Source organism: Struthio camelus, chromosome 2 (genome assembly GCF_040807025.1).
Source record: "Struthio camelus isolate bStrCam1 chromosome 2, bStrCam1.hap1, whole genome shotgun sequence".
In the NCBI taxonomy this organism is placed as follows: Eukaryota; Metazoa; Chordata; class Aves; order Struthioniformes; family Struthionidae; genus Struthio; species Struthio camelus.
In genome coordinates this window covers 150,542,158-150,565,237 of record NC_090943.1, presented here as the reverse complement: position 1 = coordinate 150,565,237, position 23,080 = coordinate 150,542,158, and the positions used below count along the sequence as shown (strand labels likewise).

General features: G+C 38.7%; 1 protein-coding gene across 3 annotated transcripts in view; it reads left to right on the top strand.

The window, feature by feature from the left end:
• Positions 1-23,080, top strand: part of SLC26A7 (solute carrier family 26 member 7) — a 103,367-nt gene that overhangs the window by 869 nt on the left and 79,418 nt on the right. For 2 of the 3 annotated variants that reach the window (XM_009676031.2, XM_068933062.1), the window contains exon 1: positions 18,773-18,900. The exons of the other annotated variant lie outside the window; for it this stretch is intronic. The gene's annotated coding sequence lies outside the window, so the exon portion shown is untranslated. Of the gene's footprint in view, positions 1-18,772; positions 18,901-23,080 lie in introns of those variants that run through there. 3 annotated transcript variants of the gene reach the window in all.

Genomic DNA, 23,080 nt, shown 5'->3' with positions numbered 1-23,080 from the left:
ATGCCTTATGAAGAAGAGCAGCTTAGATACTTAGAATTCTGCTATGGAAGAGGTCACAGGCTTGTTCATAGCTTAGGGACCAGAACTAAAAGTAGATATAATTCTGTCAAAGTAACATCTATGCAGCTACACTTTTACATATTATCTAATCAAGCTACAGCGTGTAATGATTAATTTAAATTGAAACATGAACAAGATTTTATTCTGTTATTTTTAAGTCTCAATTTTTCAAGTTGTTTTTCTGCTCTACAGTTTAGCTGAGGGAGGGATATCGGCAGGGATTATTATGTAACTGCATCTGATTTATTGTGATTTGAAACACATTTTGTTTGTTTTCTTAGAAGATCCTTAGACATAATTTTCAGATGAGGATTTTTTTTGTTTGGTTTTTCAAAGAGAATGTCACTGTACTTAAAATACTGGATGCTGTGATATCAGTAACTAAAGTGGTGAAACTACTTGGTTTTCATGAGCTGTATTACAAATTAAAAGGCAAATAAAGGAAATAGAGGCATAAAGAAATAGCCACGCTCTATGCAGTATGCTAAGGTGAAGCTCCTCTTTGCTAAAATTTAGGAGCACGTAGTGCTTCTAATAAATGGTACAAATTTTAATCAGACAGCTAATCCTCATTTGCTCTACTAGATTTTTCTTGTCACTTGAACGACAGTTTACTGGAGAGTTAGAAGTTGTCAAAATTCGACCCACTTCTGATCATCTTAAGACCCAAGATTATCAGAATACTGGAGATTAACACAATACAACAGTTTTTTACTTGATTGAATTTAGATGTATTTAAATTTTTTCTGTAACAGATCCTGTACAAATCACAGATGAGTTTTAGTAGTACACTCTCTCAGCAGTGAAACACTTGCTTCCTGTTTTTAAAGTGAAAGTTGATAAATAATTAAAAGTTGACAAATTATTCATTAAAATACCCTAGAAAGAAATTATATATTGACAAGAATATAGCTCATGATTGTCAGTAAATCATAATGGAAGTGGCTTAAAAATTATGGAAGCCCCTTCACGTCTAATTTTGTTTGTGGTACATCTAACAAACATTTACTGTTACAATATAGAATTATCGGAATGCATAACTATGCTGAATAATTTAACTGAAGATATAGTTAAAAATATGAAAGTATGATTCCGCTTGTCACTCATCTGCCCATGAAAATATTAGAAAAATGCCATCTATGTATTTATATTGGTACTTTTTTTTCAGTTTATTTTCTTCATGAAAACAGTAATTACACAAGCAAATTTCTGGAATTACCGCTGAACACATTACAGGCAGACAAGATTGCAGAGCATAACATTCTGTTCATTTAGTTAATGGCTTCAAGGATAGTTTAACCAAGTATTTGAAGGACTGTGCACCAAGATTAGTGATATGTATTCATTCTCCTTTACTTTTTTCCACTAAGTAGAGTAACCTGTTTTAAAAATATCGTAAAGCTAGAAGGAAGGTCATGGAATTTGAAATTAGAATGTGGGTCTTGAAGCTTGGAAAAAAAATTCATAACAAGGTTCTCAGTGGCTCAGGATTATAAAAATGAGCATACTGAAGTTGATTTACAAAAACGAATGTCAAAATGCAATCACACTTTCCTAAAATGCAGTGCAAAACAGATGAATAAATATGAAGCACTGATTCCATAGTTACATCCATTCCTATACAGTGTTACAGAATCATAGAACATAGAAGATTGGAAGGGATCTTTGGAAGTCATCCAGTCCACATCCAGCTCAAAGCAGCACTAACTTCAGTTAGAACAGATTGATCAAGGTTGCCAACCTCGGCAAGTTGAGTTTTGACAATTTCCAAGGAATTGCTCTTTGAGCAACCTGGGCCAGTGCTTAGCTACTCAGACTGTGTTTCTTTTCTCAATGTATCCAATCAGAATTTCTCTTTCTGCAACTTATATGCCCCTTAACCTTACACTGCACACCTCTGGCTCTCTTTTCCCTGTAATCTCTACCCGCTTAAGTAATGGAAGACTGCACTGAGATCTCACTTTAGTCCTCTGTAAGCTAAACAGGCTGAGCTCCTTCAGCTCTCCTACATCACTTGTTCCAGTACTCTAACCATCTTTGTTGCCCTCCATTGACCTCTCTCCACTTTGTTAATGTGCCTCTTATATGGGAGACCCATAGCTGGACGCAGTACTCCAGATGTGGCCAGGCAAGTGCCAGAGGGGAACAGTTACTTCCCTCTTGCTAAAACATCTCTGTGTGCAGTCAGTCTTCATCACCATGAGGGTTCACTGATTCACTGTGTGCCAGGACTCCCGGGTTCTCTTCTGCACAGCTGTCCCCACCCACTTTGTCCCCAGTACTGTCTGTTCCACTGCGCGAGGTTATTCTGCTCCTGGTGCCAGATTTTGCACTTGTTTTTGTTAAACTTAGGAGGTTCCTTTATGCCCACCTCTTCCCTCCCTCCAGGGTCCCTCTTGACAGCAGTCCTACCCCTCTGATATAATTACTACCTCTCCCTCTCTTTTTTCGCCTAGTTTGGTGTCATGCGGTAACTTACTGAGGAGGCATTCCATCCCATCGTCAAGGTCAATGTTGACGATATTAAACAATATCTGTCCTAAAACCCCCGGCAGCACCGCTTGAAACTGGCTGCCAGCTCAAACCACTGACTGCTACCTTTTCAGGCCAGATAATTTTACAGTCACCTTTAAATTCACCCATCCTGTCCATACCTCCCCTGTTTGACTTCAGGGATGTTATGGGAGACCATATTGAAAGTTGTGCTGCAGTCAAGGTAAACAGCATCCGATGTTCCCCCCGCATCCATAAAGCCAGTCATTTCATTATAGAAGGCAATCAGATTAGTCAGGCATGGTTTACCCTTGGTACATCTGCACTGGCTGTTTCTAATCAGCTTCTTGTCTTCCACATGCCTTGAAATGCTTTCCATGAGGACTTGCTCATAGCCACTGCAGTCAAGGCTGCCATTATCACATCCCAGACCAATTATTTCTTATTCCTGGATTAGCATATGCTGACTTGGCCCATCCAGTAAGTACGTAAGAAAGGTGTCCCCAGTGCACTCCAGAAATCTCTTGGTTTCCTTGCACGTCAGCATGTTGCCCTGCTGGCAGATATCAGAGTGATTAAATCTGCCTGTGAGTACCAGGGCCTGCAACCCTGCAGGTCACAGTAGAAAGGTTAGAGTTCTGTGAAACTGTCATACAACTCTGGTTTCATGCAGATTTCTTAGAAAAACTAGGATTTTATTTAGGAGCATATCTATTGGATATTTTTGTTTCCTAACTGAGAACTTCTCTCAATTCGCCACCTTTTTTTTTTTTTTTTTATCGTCTTTATAAGTCTTACGAGATGGAAAGCTGTTTACTACTTAACTCTAAAACTCAGTGGCAATGATAAAGTTGTTTTGAAAATAAATAGTGATGAGATTGGAGACTGATCTTTGTTTCTAAAGTGTTAATTAGTAAATAATATTTGAATAAATTATTTTAAATCTTAAATGGTAAGATATATTTAGTTAAACCAAGAGCAAATGTTGTGGAAAACGTTAAAAAATTGTATCAGTCTCTCTTCACAAATACAGGAAATAGCTGCAAGATTTATTCTTAGTCAAATAAATAAGAAACAACTTTACAGAGAATAGTAAAACAAAACCCAGAAGCATGCTGGATACTTTCTGAAAAATGAGATTGTGCAATCATTGTGGATAAGGATTCCTGAGTATGTCTGGAATGTGTGTTTTTGTGCATGCAAAACAAGTAAAACAACCTATGTGCCTTCACCTCTCATTCTGCAAATGACACTCTTGATGATTTAAAGTGATCTGGTGGTTTTAGTGATCTTATGGAGATTTTTCTTTCACTTTATGGGCATCATCCTTCCGTCTGTGGGGAAAAAAAAGGGAGGAAAGGGTGCTGAGAACTGTGTAAACTTGGACACAGGAGAAAAACTTATTCTCCTGTGTTTGCTTCTGGATGCAATTCTCTTGCTTTTCTGGCCTGGCTAGTCAAAGGGACCACAATTTGAATCTTTAGTTGAGGTTTCCCTCAGTTTGCACTGGGTTACAGATGCTTGGAATCCGCACTCGTAGGTCGTAGTAAGAGGAGTTTTGGGGGGGATTTTCTGCTTGCTTTCTGTCTTTGATCAATAGAGGCAACTGACAGATTAGAAAAGTTCTAAAGATGCTTCTGATTATTCAGGTTACTTATGATACGTTGTATTCAGTAGTATTAAATCACCTGATACTTATTCCTTTAGACCAATTTTACATTCAATTCTTATCCTTAGTCATTTATTTCTTATCTGAGCTGTCATACTTAGGTCTTTTCAGATAAGTTATCATATTGGAAAATAATTAAGCCTTACAGAGTTGGATTATATTCTCTTTCTGCTGGTCCTGAGAGTTACTGAAGTTGTTACTTAAGAATTTCGCCTGTTCGATATCAGTCCCTGCTTGAGACTCACAGAGCTGTCAGCTGTATAACGTGGTACAGCTGAATGCATCCTTTGCAAAGAGGTGTTTTTACGACATTTGGGCGAACGATGTGCAATGCACCCTGCATTCTTTTCCACTTGAATTTTGGTTTGATATTTTTGGTTTGTATTTCCAAAGATCTTTTTATTATTTCTTTCTCTGCAGCGATATTTGAACATCCCTCCAATTCAGTAGCAGCTGCACACCTCATTAAAGCATTTTCTACTTCGTGCACGTCATTAAAGGAATGTTATGTAAGACTGAACTGGACATTAATAAAGTACTTTGCCACATGATATCAGCTATCTCACTTAGCTAATAGCTAATGCATTGTCCTTTTGTAATTTGTCTGGACTCTATCTTCAGTCTGTGTCACAGAGCACCAGCCCACACAAATATGGAGTATTTCTGGCAGATTTTCTTATGTGGTATCAAAGACTTTACTGTCTATCTGGAGCTAAACTACACCCACCAGTTATTACACAGAAATCATTTATTTAACATGCCTTAACGCCTCCTGTGAAAACACTTCATCTGAGAGGAGTAATGATTTATCTGCCCATTCAGGCCTTAATGTCTCTGCTGAGGCTGCCAATAAGAGTTCTAACCATATAATGATTTTTTTTTCTTTAACTCTGGACTTCATCCATGAGTATCTGGGTTCAGGCCAGGCAACTGCTGTCAAATAGTTTGTAGTAACAACTGTTGATTATTACTCATATAGTACATGATGAAAACAGTGACTTGGAAAAGAAGATCCTAAATTCCATTACCTTTTCCCTGAACCATCCAGTGCTCAAGACACATTTTTATATATATTCAATTTCTGTCATTCTGATGATCCTAACTTTTCCCTAGATCCTCTTAAAGTTATGAGGTTTTGGGAGTAAGCGATTTGTATGTTGGATAATGAACTTCCAGCCCCATATTAAATGATGTAATGTAGTTTAAAAACTCTTCTTGAAAAAGACTGAAGTGGATATACCTCATACCAAATGTGTGTGACTTGAAGGATCCCATTATGTAAAAGTAAATGCAGTTTCATAACCATAATCACTTTAGCTGACATGTTTAGCTGAGCAACAGTAAATCATACATCATCTTAATATATATTGTGGTTAATCTTGCTGATGATTTATACCGTGCAAGCTAAAATTACCTCACCAGGTTGGTTAGAATGCATGCAATGAAAAGCAGCTTGATAATTATGCTAGACAAAATGGCAAGTATATTTTTTACTGCTTAGTGTATGTTACTGCAATATATTTAAGCTCCGAAAGAAAAGACAATATGAAATTCCTACTTTTAGCTATGATTGCTCTTGTTATGAATGGATACAAACAAAAGAGGTATTTCATATCAGTAAATATACAATATTTTATTTCATTTGCAGAACTGCATCAGAATATGCTAAGATTTTAGGTTAAAAATATGTCCAACCTTGAGATTCTTCTACTGACTCTTGAAAGCAAAGCAACAGAGAAGAGGACCTCACTGTCTGGATTCTTTTTCCATTTCTTACTGTAGTGCTTGGGGGAGGGCCTTCTTGTTGTCTTTTGATTTATTCTCAAATAAGTTACGGGAGGAGGTTAGTAGGCTGCGTAGCATCCGAGAGGATGAGCAGGAGATTGACAGGGTGTTCTCGGAGACTGTTCAGCTCTGGGAGTCCCCTGCCCCTACTGCAGCAGAGTTGTCAGAGGGCTCAGCACCGTGTGTAAAGGTGCATCATAACGCTGTGGAAGAGGGCTGGAAGCTGGTGACCTCTCGTAGAAGGAGAAAGGCTCTTGCTCCTCCTCAAGAGTTGCCTGTGAAGAACAAGTTTAGCACCCTCCAAGCCGAGGAGGAGCTGGGCATGGCTCCGAGAGAGGCAACTGGCCTGGCAGACCCTGTGCTGTGCAGGAACCCCCAGAAGAAACGGCGAGTGATTGTTGTGGGTGACTCCCTGCTGCAGGGGACAGAGGCACCTATCTGCCGACCTGACCTCTTGTCCAGAGAGGTTTGCTGCCTGCCAGGGGCTCGAATAAGAGATGTCGTGGAAAGACTGCCAAGGCTTGTCCACGCGTCGGACTACTACCCTCTGCTGATCTTCCATGTGGGTGCTAACGACACGAAAGGCAAATTGGAAACCATCAAACAGGACTTCAGAGCTCTGGGAATGGTGGTGAAGGGTCTGGGAGCCCAGGTCGTTTTCTCCTCAATCTTGCCTGTGAGGAGAAAGGACAGGAGGAGGAGTAGACGAGTTTTCCAAGTTAACAGCTGGCTGCGCCGCTGGTGTTGGCAACAGGGCTTTGGTTTCTATGACCATGGGACCCTGTTTGAAGATCACCAGCTGATGGGGAGCGATGGGATCCACCTTACCAAGCGGGGCACACGTGTCTGTCTTTGCGAACAGATTGGCCAGCCTGGTAAGGAGGGCTTTAAACTAGGCAAGATGGGGGAAGGGGAGAGTTATAGTGGCAGGGGAGTCAGTAAAACACCGCTCGAGTCAGGAGGCCTCCAGCGGGTGCATACAGCCAGGGGAGACAGCATGGGACAAGGCTATGGAGGATCCTCTTGCACCTCTCCTGGGAAGCCTGCGTGCTTGATTGGCTCTCTGAAATGCCTGTACACCAATGCACGCAGCATGGGGAATAAACAGGAAGAGTTAGAGATCTGTGTGCGGTCGCAGGGCCATGATCTCATTGCAGTGACAGAGACATGGTGGGATAGTTCACATGACTGGAATGCTGTCATGGATGCCTATGTGCTTTTTAGGAAAGACAGGCCAGGAAGGCGAGGTGGTGGAGTTGCTCTTTATGTGAGGGAGCAACTAGAACGTATGGAGCTCTGCCTCGGGGTGGATGAAGAGCAAGTTGAGAGCCTATGGGTAAGGATTAAAGGGCAGGGTAACATGGGTGACACTGTTGTGGGGGTCTACTACAGGCCACCTGATCAGGAGGAAGCTGTCGATGAGGCCTTCTACAGACAGCTGGAAGTAGCCTCACATTCACGGGCCCTGGTCCTCATGGAAGGCTTCAACCACCCTGACATCTGCTGGGAAGACAGCACAGCTAGGCACAAACAGTCAAAGAGGTTCCTGCAGAGCATTGATGATAATTTCTTGACTCAGGTGGTGGAGACGCCGACGAGGAGGGGTGCAATGCTAGACCTTGTACTAACGAACAAAGAAGGTCTAGTTGGAGAGGTGAAGGTTGGGGGCAGCCTTGGCTGCAGTGACCATGAGATGGTGGAGTTCAGGATCCTACGAGGAGGGAGCAGGGCAATGAGTAGGATTGCAGTGCTGGACTTCAGGAGAGCACACTTTGGCCTCTTCAGGGACCTACTTAGGGGAATCTCATGGGGTAGGGCCCTAGAAGGAAGAGGGGTCCAAGAAAGCTGGTTAATGTTCAAGCATCACCTCCTCCAGGCTCAAGAGCAGTGCATCCCTCTGAGGAAGAAGTCCGGCAAAGCGGGCAGGAGACCTGCATGGATGAGCAAGGAACTCCTGGCAAAACTCCAACAGAAGAAGGAAGTGTACAGAATGTGGAGAAGGGGACAGGCCACTTGGGAAGAATACAGGGACGTTGTCAGAGTGTGCACGGATGCGACAAGGAAGGCTAAGGCCCATTTGGAATTAAATCTGGCAAGGGATGTCAAGGACAAGAAGAAGGCCTTCTTCAAATACATCAATAGCAAAGAAAGACTAGGGAAAATGTGGGCCCACTGCTGAATGGGGCAGGTGCCCTGGTAACAAAGGATATAGAGAAGGCAGAGTTATTGAATGCTGCCTTTGCTTCAGTCTTCACTGCTAAGGCCGGTCCTCAGGAATTCCAGACCCTGGGGACAAGAGAGGAAGTCTGGAGAAAGGAAGACTCTCCCTTGGTGGAGGAGGATCAGGTTAGAGATCTTTTGTCCAAACTTAACATCCACAAATCCATGGGCCCTGATGGGATGCACCCACGAGTGCTGAGGGAACAGGTGGATGTTATTGCTAGGCCACTCTCCATCATCATGGAAAGCTCCTGGAGATCAGGAGAGGTGCCTGAGGACTGGAAGAAAGCCCATGTCATCGCCGTCTTCCAAAAGGGCAAGAAGGAGGAGCCAGGAAACTCCAGGCCTGTCAGCCTCACCTCCATCCCTGGAAAGGTGATGGAACAGCTCCTCCTGGAGGTCCTCACTAAGTATGTGGAGGGCAAGAAGGTGATCAGGAGTAATCAGCATGGATTCACCAAAGGAGAAATCCTGCTTGACCAATCTGATAGCGTTCTCTGATGGCATGACTGGCTGGGGAGATGAGGGGAGAGCGGTGGATGTTGTCTTCCTGGACTTCAGCAAGGCTTTTGATGCTGTCTCCCATCACATCCTTGTAGGTAAGCTCAGGAAGTGTGGGCTAGACGAGTGGACGGTGAGGTGGATGGAGAACTGGCTGGATGGCCAAGCTCGGAGGGTTGTGGTGAATGGTGCAGAGTGTAGTTGGAGGCCTGTAGCTAGCGGTGTCCCCCAGGGGTCAGTGCTGGGTCCAGTCTTGTTCAGTGTATTCATCAGTGACCTGGAGGAAAGCACAGAGTGCACCCTCAGCAAGTTTGCTGATGATACTAAACTGGGAGGAGAGGCTAACACACCAGAAGGCTGTGCTGCCTTTCAGAGGGACCTGGAGAGGCTGGAGAGGTGGGCGGAGAGGAGCCTCCTGAAGTTCAACAAAGGCAAGTGCAAGGTGCTGCACCTAGGCAGGAATAATCCCATGCAGCAGTACAGGCTGGGGGTTGACCTGCTGGAAAGTAGCTCTGCGGAGAAGGACCTGGGAGTGCTGGTGGACAACAAGTTGATCGTGAGGCAGCAGTGTGCCCTTGTGGCCAAGAAGGCCAAGGGTCTCCTGGGCTGCATGAGGCAGAGTGTTGCCAGCAGGTGGAGGGAGGTGATCCTGCCCCTCTACTCAGCCACATCTGGTGAAGCCACATCTGGAGTGCTGTGTCCAGTTCTGGGCTCCGCAGTACAAGAGAGACATGGCACTACTGGAGAGAGTCCAGCGAAGGGCTACAGAGATGATGAGGGGACTGGAGCACCTCTCCTGTGAAGAAAGGCTGAGGGAGCTGGGCCTGTTCAGCCTGGAGAAGAGAAGATTGAGAGGGGATCTCATCAACGTGTACAAGTATCTGAAGGGGGAGTGTCAAGAGGATGAGGCCAGCCTCTTCTCCATGGTGCCCAGCAACAGGACAAGAGGCAATGGGCAGAAACTGAAGCACAGGCAGTTCCATCTGAACCTGAGAAAAAACTTCTTCACTGTGCGGGTGAGTGAGCCCTGGAACAGGTTGCCTCGAGAGGTGGTGGAGTCTCCTTCGCTGGAGGTATTCAAAACCCATCTGGATGCGATCCTGTGGAATGTGCTCTAGAGGACCCTGCTTGAGCAGGGAGGTTGGACTAGATGATCTCCGGAGGTCCCATCCAACCTAAACGATTCTGTGATTCTGTGATTTATTTTTTGTTTTCTTTTCTGATCCAGTGCAAGTCTGCATGGAAGTGATAGGAGCTGGGAATCTTCTGTAATAATAGAAAAATCAAATCTGCATTATTCTATTGGAAGATAACTATTATTTAGATGAAAATAAACCATTTACCAGGATGTTTTCAAGTACTTCAGAGTAAAATGAGATATATTTCATCGGCCAACTGTATCTTTCTTTTTACTTTGTCCTTTGGGGCTTTGTTTTGCTAGCATCACTGCACAAGGTGGGCTTGTCAGTTCACTAAATTTTTTAAAGCACACCATAATGGACAGTCATAATGACAAGATTCTTTAAAAAAAAGGCGGGGAGGGGGGAGGAAGGGAAAGCAGCATTAATTCAACAGTTCAACCCAAAAGTCTGGAAGAAGAAAGAATCCATCTGGCTTGCAAATTTTCTTGTTTGACATTCTATGAACAACTTGAGTAATATCCTCATAAAAGATCTCAAACAGAACTCAGCTGGCTTTTTAGTTATGGTTACACAATCATTTAATTGCGCTAGCACTTACATTCTATATCCCATTGAATGTAGAGTGGGTAGAAGACAAATCTCTTCAGAACAAAGGCCTGATTTGCTAGCCTTTTTCAGTTACTCTTAGTTTTTGTTTATGAGCGAATCATGGAAGATGTGCTTTTATAGAAGCCTAATTTTTATGCTGTTGATACATAGCTGTTGGCTTTGGATCTTTTTCGGATCCTGTGTGGTGGGCCCGTGGCTCTAAGAAGCATCTGTTATTCTTTGTGTCCTTTTCTCATTTTAAAGTTTCTGAGGTAATTTGGGGGGTGTTGGTCCAGCCCAGCAGGGTCATATTTTTAGAGAATGAAAGTGAAGGCATATATGCATGCTTTCAAATGTAGAGTGTAACATGAGGATTTTTAGGGGTATGTGAGGATGCACATCCTTCTGGGAGATAGTACTGGAGGAGTGGGTATGCCGAAGAAGGCAGAACTGATGTAGCCTTATCCATACTGCCTTTTGGCAGTGTTTTTTGGAGTGAACCATCCTCCAAGTTTTGCTCAGTTGTTTGGAAAAATCCAAAGTTACCAGGTAGTGAGCTAAAAATGAAGCAGGATGGGCACTGAAGAATCCAGTGCATGAGATCATTCTCACGTCTTCTGTTATTTGCTGCTGTAGATGTTTTTCATGAAGCCCAATCCCAGCTAGGCCCGTAGAACTGCAGTACAAATAATAAATAAATTCTTGCTTCCTAGAATTAAAAAAAAAGTATAAATCTTTTTTTTTTAATCTCAGAAAACTTCTATATATTCCAGAAATAAAATTCTCAAAATTGAAGAGAAGACATTGTTTTTGAGCCATATATTCTGCCTTAACAGTAAAATCAATCTTAGTTACATAGTTGTGATCAGCAGCTACATAACAAATTCATTTCAAGACACAGTCACTGTAGATCAGTGTACTTTTCAAGACAGTGAACATGCAGAAGTCTCCAAACATGAAATATAACCATTTGCTGCCACTACTTACTCTGTTGTTAATTTAGACAGAAGAAGAAAATTCTTTAATACCTTATACTATTTCATGCTCTAATGTCTTGATTTTCTGAAGTATTCAAAAGTAAAAAAAAATCAAACTCTTGCCAAGTCTTTTCATGTTAGGTGCTCATTTAACACAACTGTAACTTAATGGTCTAGTCTTTTATGTAAGCAATATCTGTCCACTCATAACTCAGTGTTGCATGTGACACAGAAGATAACAGTCATCCTGAGGATCTTTAAATGTAAATATTGGTCTTGTTGACAAAATCTGAGTTCAAATTGTGCCCTGGTGAGCCCTTGTGCCTTGTAAACCTTTATTAAAAAAAGCTAAAAATCAAAGACCAAAACTATTTACAAGGTATTTGACAGAATAAGAATTTAGCAGTATTTATTGTACAAATCTGTGGAAAGTGATTTTGAAACACTGATTTTAAAGCTTTTGTTTCAAAAGATATGTGAAATAAATATAACAATGTTTATAAACATAATTTTTCCTTTTTTACGCTTATTTTTAGAAGAAAATAAGCCAAAACGTTCACCTGCTACCTTTAAGGATATTGCTGTGCTCCTACAAATACGTTATGCAATGTGGTCACGGACTCTTTGCTGTTGCTGTACCGTAGAGCAGACAAGGAAAGCACTCAGTAGATCAATGAGATTGCTCTCTTTGGCATTGTTTACAATAATTGTTAATTAGCTTCCTAGGATAGTACCTCATTTGTGGTCAAAATAAAATGTGCACCAGATGGAGAGAAAATTAATTACGAAGTACTAATCTATCCATATACATAATTATTCCTTATAACTGTGTCATGGTGGTGTTTTTGGCTGTTTCAACTTCAGCAACGAGTGGATCAAGCAGATGACATTGTTTTGACATTATGCAGGATTTTATTAGGTACATTGTAAACCATTGGTGTACAATTGCTTCTTCGACTTGCTTCTCATGATCCGTGTGTTCTGATGTGATATTGTGATTCGCGTTTGTTGTTTAGAGACTTTGCATTCAAATTTTGAAGTTGGAGAGAGTGATACTTTAATGTATTTTAGCATTTCCAGTATAAATCCAAATTTTCAAAGGTTTAGAAATTGGCTTTTAAATTTTAATATATAGATATCTTAATACATAAACAGAAACAGATATGTTTTTGAAAATGAAGATCAGGTTTGAAATATTTAGATTTTTTTTTTTCTGGAACCACCTCAAATTTAAAGTGGCACTTATACCTTTTGGAAAACATTGAGAAAGCATGAAATACTTTATCTCTAGGGATTTTATAGTTATATATAGAATATATATTGTTATATATTGTCTTTGGTTTGATTCCTATGGATATTTGTATGTGGAAGCAAGATTATTCTTATTTTCTTTTACCATGAGAATCTGATTACTCCAGTCTTTTCTCTCTTCCCTAAAAGTGTAATTCTGTTTGTTGTTTCGCATCTTTTTCTCATAATCAGAATATTACAAACACAAATCTTATTCAGGGAACCTGTTCTTAAGTACATAAGCAGCCAGATATTTCAGGGGCATTCTCAATGTGCTTAAATTTAAGGGTTTGGTTTTTTAGGAGTCTTTTTCAAGTGGTCCAAAGTTACTTATTTTGAAGTAATTCTACTGCTAATCTAGTACTCCTACAATAGTTTCCATACAACTGAAGAATAGTAAGTAATAATAATATGAGTAATAATATGAGTAATAGTGTGAGTAAAATAATAATGTGAGTAAATAAAATTTCACTATAAAGATGCAGAATTTTTCATCAATTGAAATATTTCTGTCAGTTTTCTGCTTTGAAAAAGCATTGCTGGAATGCAAACATTTCTGGGACTTTTAGCTCATAGCATGATCTGTTCATTTTAAGCAAAGAAAATTACTGAGAGTAGATGAACTTCTTTTCTACTACTGTGCAAGCTATGAGGGCTATGGATAGGGTTATCCTAGTAATGGTGCAGCTGTTCTAGCATCTTCTTGGATCTTGGATTACATTTGAGTAAAAAGGTGATTTAAAAGCACTGTACTCTTTTCTAACTTTGAGGCAGAACAGCTATAAAAATGTCTATACCTGATATATTAAATTCATATCCTCATCACATTAAGAGAATGTTAAGAAGGCTGTGTGAAGCACCCAAATGTATGGAAATCACAAAACTAAAGTTGGTTGGGGAGCCTTAATATGAGGCCTTTATAGATCAGTGTTTTATGTACAATCAGATTGTGTTTCCAAATACTAGAAGATTCAGAAGAGTCAGACTTCTTTCCTGTCTAAGTAGTCTAAGATACGACATTCTGCAAGACATAAAAATCAATTATTTCAAAAATTTAATGAGAAACTGCAGATTTTATTTTTTACATTCTACTAAGTTATGTAATGTATATAGTGCTTTTCCTTTAGGTAAAGCATAATCCAAAATCCATTTATGATGGGAAGAAAAATATATTACTGGAGCTTACACAAGTGCTGGCACAGAGTAAATGTCTGTGTGAGCATTTGCACAACTTCATCTTTGTATAGGAAAACATGACAACATAAAAGTATATAATTTATAAACCTTGGTAAAATATATATACATAGAGAATTTTGTAGGAGTTTAAAATTCTGTGTAAAATATAAGAAAAGCAATTCCAATCTGATGCAGGATGTATGTATATGCTAATTGCCACAGAGTATTTATGTCATTTTACTTTTAAAAAGCAGTTTTGTTGCAGCATCAAGTTTCACAGTGTTTTCTGTTTGATGTTATAATGACATCATGTTGAGTTGCTGGCTTTTTAAATGACATTCTTTAAAGAAACCCATACAAACGTTAAGTAAGACAACATGTAAGTGGCAGATATTAATCACATACCAATAAATTAAGTCCTTGATGGCACCCAGGGCCCTCATTTGACAGATTCGGAGGCCTAGGCTTGAAACAGCAGGAGGTAAAAGGAAAGAACAGTTGGAAAATGAAGTCATGCTGTGGCAAAGAGGGTACTGGCTCTACTCGCTGCCCCAGTCTCGGGTCTCTTACTGTGGGTTCATGGATTCCCTTAATTTCCTCTTAGTCCTTTGCAGTATGCGTAAAGGAAGGCCATCAGGACCTCTCGCTGCTTTCCCTTTACATAAACTTCTCTGTAATGTTTCCTCCTTCCCTTTACTGATGTTTACAGAGAACATCTAAAATGTAATAGACGTGTATACACAGAGTTCTTTTCTCCACAAGGACTGAAATTTTAGTTGAGAGTGACAAATTGATATCAGTACAGGCAGGTGATTTTTTTTCGCCTTGTTTCTCATTCAAAATGTAAAACTAAGCACACCACGTTTCATTTGGGTGTGAAAAGACACTCTCTGAATTAATCTGCGTTTCTCTCTCTCATTCTGGATACTAGGTTTTCTGTAGAAGTAGTCCCAAGATAAATTTTAAAACAAGGTATTTTTAAACTAATTGTATCTTGGAAAAAGCTTCCCTTCTCTCCAGTGAAATCCTATACAATTCCAGCTTTGGCAAAATTGACTTAAAGTAATTACAGCTTGAAACTACATATTTATACCATGCAAAGGACTGAGCGATCCTTATTTCAAACACTGTTCTGCCTACATTTTAATTTTTCTTTTATAACAATGACATCAACTGATCCGTTTTATCAGCTGATTGTCTAATAAATGTTGTAAGACAAGCTAGATACACATTTACACAGTTAGCTTCCTAAATAACTATTGTGGAGTATAATGAATATTATCTTATTTTTATCAGCTAAGAATCACTTTGTAGAGGTATTACTTTTGGAAAGTAAAGCTTAATTTTAAACTTGTGATTTCAGACTGTCTTAAGTGCTTTCTCCGTAATTATAAAAGCCAGCTGACAACACCAACCCGCTTATTCCCCAATAAAATAATTTTAATTTTATTTCCTGAGGAGGTGGCTAAGGTCTAGGATAATATAATATCTGTAGTATCACCTTGTGGTGCACACTTCTCTGTATTTCCAACAGGAAACTTACCTCAAATTACAAGAGGAATCTGGCGATAGAGTAGTGCCATGCCTTTGTCACTGATGTTACTCACAGAAGTCTAACATGTTAATTTCTTTTTGTCAACCTGCATTTTACATCGAAAGACAAGTAGAGCAATTTCTTGAATCTAGAAATAATAATTTAAGGTACCCAGAGAGATTGTCTCTCCTTAAAATTTGAGACCAATTTATGGTTGCACTTGCAACCTCCCTTGCCCTCTCCAGAAAAAGTAAAATACCCAGACCACCTGTGATGCATTCTTTGGTTTAGGGGGTACCATAAGAGAATTTTTAGGGAAATGTTTTCCAGTAGGAGTGTAAGCCGCATTCGTGCATAGGATAGCCGTGCTAGGGAGTTCGAACAATTATTATTTCAGAACTACGCTCTTTTGTGTTTAAATTAGTATGACTAACAGATACTGATCACTGTGATGTGTGTATACCATGCTTTATGCCACCAAAGGACGATCTCCATTGTGTGTTTTTATGAAGAAGAATTCTGTGCTATCAGTAATGACCCTGGCTCAGAATATTTTACAGGAATTACTAGGATTTGAGACTGTCCAAAATTCTCAACCAGTCTTAAATCCAAATACTTTGCTTTCACAGCACTTAGTGTGAATTTATCTCCCAACCATGTTTTCGATCTGGAAGACTGCTGGCTGGTTAAGCAGAAATTAAAAATGTCTTACCGTCCACTAAAATTATCGCTAAATATGTCCATTGTTTTCAGTAGGAACAAACTAACCTGGGGAGTAGGAGACAGAAGCAGGTTAACATGTTTAAGTTGGGAAGGATGTCTTAGTGTCAGGTTTCTCCCTGCATTGTAATCCTAATTATAGAGGTATTTTGCATTCATCTTTCTGCTTCTGCCAGCAGGAACAAATACAGGGGAAAATAATTGCTTTCAGCTGTTCTGTAAAATCTGTTAACGGAAGCAATGCACTCCAAGAGGTAGACTTCCTTTTAAAGGATCTTTCCCTATGGGTATGCTATGCTTACCGTATAGTCTGTGTCATTATCCATCAGGATGACTGTTATCGTTCTTCATTTATCCAACTTTCTTCCCTTATGCGGTTTCTACTGTTAGCAGAGGATGCTTACATATTAATCCCATGTGCAATTATGTGTTATGTCAATGTTAGACAAGTCAAAAGAGAGAGCTCTAATAACTTTAGGAAGAATGAGTATACTTTGCTTGTCGTAGAATATCTCAGTGGAAGGATGCTGCTGCAGTAGGCAAATAACTTTTGAAAAGGATGAAGACAGCGGAACTTGACAAGGCAGGGGCTTGCAAACATTGCGGGTTTCTGAAGGGCAAAGAAACATCCATATGAGGGGTGTAGTTGTAAGTAGCTGGAAAAGTGCAAAATGAGATATGAGAGAAAAATCATTAAATATTTGCATCAGTGCACATGAGCACATCGGACAGGCTTTAACTACATAGGAGGGAAATGTCTTTATGGATGATGAGAGTCAGAATGTAGAATTCTTGCATAAAAGGAAAATGGGTTGTAAATGAGCAGAAGAGAAGACAGCATCAACACAAGAGCTAAAAAATCTCAATTTCAAAAGTATCAGTACAAAAGGAACTGTGAAGGGAAAAGACAGAAGAAGGTGATTTCTATCCTTCAAACAAATAAGGAACTGAACAAAGCAACTGTTAAGCACCTGAATCAGCAAACTATCCAGCCATACGCTCAAGTGAATTTTTATTTAACAAAGCACTCTACAGTCAATTAAGCGATGACTGAGGTCAAGAGAAATCTTTCTGTAACTGCAGTGGGAATTAGTTTAAGCCCTTTTCCTTTTTTTTTTTAATTCAGGAAACCAAGGTATTGTGTTCCTATTGCGTATGGGATTACAGAAAATGCATATGAGAAGACAATAAAAACATTTTTTAAAGTTTATATCTAAAATTTTAAATGTACATACACTGAAAAGCACAGTCAGTCTGATTACCTCCAAAGTATATTTGAAAAAGTTGTGCATAATCAGTTGATGTTTTTCTGTTTTGACAATACATTTTGTAAATACAGCTTTAAAATCACTTAGAACAGAGCATGGGTGTGACATGCTCTCAGCTGTCTGTGCTCTCTCTCCCACTGTTACAATGACATTTTCAAGAGCTGGAGCTGTCTAGGGTAGATACAGATTATTTTGAAAGACAGCTAAAGTTCTGCAACAGTTGTAAAGTAGCTGCACTGTATTTCTCTTATTCTGACAAACAGATTTCAAACAAGCATTTTAAACATCTTAAAAGCAGAATTTAAGTAAAGCATACACAATTCTGTCAGGTGATAATGAATTAACCATTTATTTGCAGTGAACCATGGCTGAAAGTCTTAACTCTTACTTCCTGCTCCCCCAAATTGAATTGAAAACTGTACATTTCAAGATGATTTAAAGTGCAGCCGTGCTAAACATGTAATCCTATTTTTATCAACTGTTCTTTACTCTCTTATTGTTGCTTTTTTCATATACCTAGGAAAAATGATATGTATTATGTTGTGCAATAAAGACCGTTACCCTAGGATCCTGGGAAGGGGATCATGTTTCAAAGCCGTAAGGCATTCAGTGAGACTATTCATTTCTGTTCTGTTTAGTTCTTCTCTATCTTCTTTTCATTTAAATTTTTGAGAGTTTCAATTGATCTCAGCTAGGACACAAGGAGTCTAGCATAAGACCTACTTACACAGGACACTATATTGCCTATAAACTGAAACTGTAGGAATTAGTACAATAGCTTACTACTTTTGTTGTAAAATAATTCAGTCACTTCGGGGAGAGAAATGGATCTAATTTCTTAAACTGTCTAATCTAAGTAACAGCAGATACTTAAGAAAGTAGAAAAACTTTATAAATAAGAGAACTTTATAAATAAGAGAACAGGGGTATATCTTAATAAACATGTGAAACAGATGTAAAGACAGAATTCATTGTTCAAGATGACATAAAAGAGATTTTTTTTTTTTTGCTGTAAATATAGGCCAATAACAACTGGGGTAAAAAAGTTCAAAGGATGGAGCTCTGGCCATGCAAGTCTTATCAGACATGAAATTACTTTATTATACACTCAATTGCATAAAATGTGCACAGGTTTCATAATGCCTTAATGTGTAACTAGCTGCATTTGGTTGGGTTCTCATTTGGATTATGCTGTACTTTTTTATGCACGTTGAAAGTGGACTGTGCATTTGGAATTGGGGAATATGGATCTGTGTAATGGGAACTCTGAATAAAATGTCTAGTCTTGTGTGGACATGGTCTTTCAATGAAACATCTTTTTTTTTTATTTATTATTTTCTTAGCCTATTAAGGATCTGGCATGCTGACTCACTGTGTTCTGAGTTGCAGTACACAGACTGCGTTGTTTTTGTTCCTGACACTTTGAAAGTTAAGTGCTGGAGAAGTAGAAACAAGGTTCCTGATTTCAAAGCACATGGCAAGTATACTGGAGAATTTGGTTTGATTTATTTCTAAACTACTAGAATTTACAGGCTCTTTTACAAGCTGTGGACTCATGTACGGGGCAGCTTAAAATACGTTATATCAAACATAAATACTTTGCGTGTGTCTAGTTCATTACATCCCAAGTGAGGCTGAGACTTTTCTTTAAGGTAAACAAGATAGTTCAGTACAACTCTTTGTTGTGTGAGTTTTTTGAGGCTGCTATGTTTTTTAGTAGTAAAGTTGTTTAGAAAAATGTTCTTGTACCTGTATATAAATCCTTCTGGTTTATTTTTGGAACCAGTAAAATCTGATGTTACAATTCAGATTATTATTTACACAGAAGTTTTTATTTTCCCTCTAATTTATTAGCAACTGGAATAGCATTGCATACAATGCACTGGATTTTCATATGTCTTAATCACTTACTGATGATTATTAGTTTAGCGACAGCAGTTTTTGGAAGGAAAAGCATTTAAGCCTTTCTGGGGTCATGTTTGAAAATGAGCTTTTTATTTTTTTTTTACTGCGTGCTGTACATTCTTCATGAGAAGCACTATATGCATGTTACAGAGTAGTAGTCTCATAAAAATATACATTCACATATTTTAAATTAAAATGAGGAAATAATTAAGGGTTTATATGAATTTTTAATACTTTAAGATCAGATTTTTCAAGAATTATTTTAGCTGTTCCATGGGCTTTATGGAATTCATTTGGTTGTCACTTCGGAATTTTATTGGTTTACTATTTCAGAGGGCAATAAGATGCTAGCTATTTAATTACTAAATTTTAACTATTCCACTTTACGGGCTGCTCTTTTTGAATGGCCTAGTTTTCTGTCATACGTTGTAAAATCTATTACCGTTATGGTTTACACTATGATAGCCTACAGATCTGCATTAATATGATGCTGCTGCTGTTAACTTAGTTTCTTCAGTTAGGTGATTAACTCTCCATTTCATTGGGGTGACTCTCTTTTTGGTCACACATTGCTATGACTCCAGAAACCAAAGTGAAGTTTGTTCTGTTTACTTTAACATGTTTTTGTATCTAAAGGCTTGGAAACAATTTATGTTGCTAATTAATACAAAAGACAATTAACATTTTGAATAACTTTATGCATGGTCACTTTTCTAATTAGACTGTCTTGTTGGATATATCTGAGTTCACCTGAAAGTGAAATAATCTGAACTGAAGCAAAGGACTCTCTTTTCTGAAGAAGAAATAAAGGAAGGTAATAAAGAAAATAGAATGAGTCTGTTTCTCAGAGTTGTATAGCAGGGGGAGAAGAGGTCATAAGTAGCAGCAAGTGAAATTCTTTTTGGATACCACATAAAAAATATTGCAATGAGAGTCATTAAGCTCAAGAATAGGTTGCCGCTGAGGCTTGTAGAATCTCCATCCTTGGAGATTTTCAAAACTGTCCTGAACAAGATCCTTGATCTGACTTTGAAGTTATCCCTTCTTTGAGGAAGTATTTGGATTAGCTGACCTTCAGAGGTCCCTTCTTACTTACATTATTCTATAATTCTAAGAATATCTGGAGATAAAATTATTCAGCAATGCTTATTTTATGACAGCTGTTCCCAGATAATTCTCTGATAATAGAAGGCATAGGCAGTGAGTACCTAAATGTGCTGTGGTTAATGAGGACATTATATTTGTACAGGTAAGAGATAACTTGATGTATGAACCCTTTGTAGGCTTGGAAAAGGAGTGTTGTACTTTTTGAACACAGTTACATTTTAGACTTATCTGCTGGTTATCTAGCTTACAAGGTTGTTGCATCTGGATTCCAGAAAGAATGGAGCTTTATTACTGGGAATGCTTAGAGCCTGGGCATTCAAATCTGGGTCTTCCCAGCTGCATCAGGTACCAGAGCACCTCCACAGTTAGATTCTCAGGGCGGTATTTTACAAGATTAGGTCTCAGACACAAAGACAGGTGCTCAGTACCCACTGATTTTAAATTGAAGGAGATTTGGAGTGAACAGACATTTTGAACCTTGTTGTCCTAAGTTATAGGCTAGAATTGAAATTGGTGAACAGTTTTCGAGTTGGTGCAGCTATTCTAATTTCACAATTTTCAAAGCACAGGCCAGCCTGTAATATTCACAGTGAAATGAGATCTTATGAACTTAGATCTAATTTTTTTTTTCTAAAGTTAAAATGCTCTCCTTTCAATTTTTGTCTTACAGGCTGGTTTGTGCATTCCAAAACCAGAAAACTTGGTTTATGAACTCTGTCCCACCAAATGGATAAGCAAAAGTAATACCAGTAAACTGGTATTTGTTTCTTAAACATTTTTTCAACAAGCATTTTTTGTGTTGAGACCTTAAACAGATCTTTTGTCTTTTTCGTCTCTTTTGGACGAATGTCAAGGCTATGGGTTACCACAAAATATTTCTATATTTAATATATTTTTATCTGTGTGTATATATATATTTGTTTATTTATTTTGGCTATGAAGAAGAGTTCTCAAATGTATGAGTCCATAAATCTTCATTTCCAGCCCATTCTGGGAGATTTATCCCGAGCTTAAAAAATCAACACTTTTTTACTACTGTGAAAGTATGCTGACCTTTGAGCAGCCCCTAGAAACAATCTTAGGAGAGAAGGGAAAAATTAGATTCTTCTTTTTAGAATATGTTACGATTTTGCTAAGAGATGGACAGTGTTAGTTTGCTCATGTTCATTTTAGAGGTTCTGAAATAATTTAATATGATTTTCCAATCATTTAAAATTTTTTTTCTTCGTTAGCAACCACATGGCAATTTATTAGCAGACGAATATAAGTAATGTGTTACAGGCTATTAGCAGAGCTTAAGAGAATGGTTGCATTGTCAGATCTTTTGCCTGCTCTGTGCTTGCATTTTTGTTTCATCACCGTTTGTTCTGGGAACTGAGATTAATGTGATACTTCTTAAAGAACTCCTATGTTTCCCTCTTTGGGAGATTAGCGGAGGGCAGGCTGTACCCAAGTACTAACAGCACGCAGGGTTCAGTACCTTGCTGATCTGGCGGGTGATCTGTTGTCTTGAATTTGTGACCAGTACACTGGGAATGTACTGACTAAGCCCTTTATTGCTGTTGTAAGTCTTTAGTTTTTAACATACCTTATTATTAAATTGTATAGTTAATATTATCCACTTCAAAAAGCATTATCTGATGAGGCAATCAGATCAGAACAGTGTTCTTGGATCCTGCAATGATCGAAAAAAATACCAAGCAAAACCACTTGATGTCAGTGTTGCTTCAGGCAGTTCTATACAGCACAGCGTAATTAACCCTGTCGAAAACCCTGTTTACAGATCAAGTTGACCCAAAGGCATTTGAATCAGGATGTGACTTTTGTGTTACCTGGATGTCCCTCTTTATCGTCTGATAGTTCCGATTGCTCTATGGCAAAAGAGGTATCAGGGTCAAGCCACAGTGGTTCCTAAAAGTTCTGTATAATGAGGGAATGGGACTTTCAGCATAATCTGGTGTTTGAAGGGCTAGGATCTGATCTTTTTTGATTTAGGTCCACATGTAAGTATTTGATGTTTCAGTTCAGGGTTATTTTTAAAGGAAAGTATTACTAAACATTAATTTAATTATTTGCATCTAGTACTGAAAGGTATATTGGGAAACTTTGGAGTCTGTAAATTATGTTTGGGTTTGATGCACCAAAATTTTCAGAGGAAGAAGTTCCTTAAGTTTCAGCAGCAAACACTTTGCATACTTAAAAGGATGTGTCTTCTGTGGACTAGTTCAATATTTTATGTAATATATGTGATTTATAACCTTTTTTTTTCCTAATTCTCAAAATGCAGGCAATACTTTTTTGAAGGTGTGTCTTTTGTCATTATTTTTGTTTTGTTTCCTTTTTCAGCATCCTTTTATCGTTCCAATAGCTTGTATAATATTCTGATGTGCTATGTTCTGCAATGTGTGAAATGCACAGATTAGTTTGTTTGAACCAGTACGTATCATCCTTTATTTTAATTATGACTTCCATTCTCAAACCAGCTACGTTTTGTTAAACACGCTTGGACATTTTCAAGTGTTTTCTCTTAGAATTTTAGTGAGATTTCCTATAGAAGCAAAGTTTATGTGGCCAAGGTTTCTGCCTGATTTTTTTTCTTAAGTCTTTCACCCATGCCCTCTGAATCCTTTAGCCATTTTAATCCA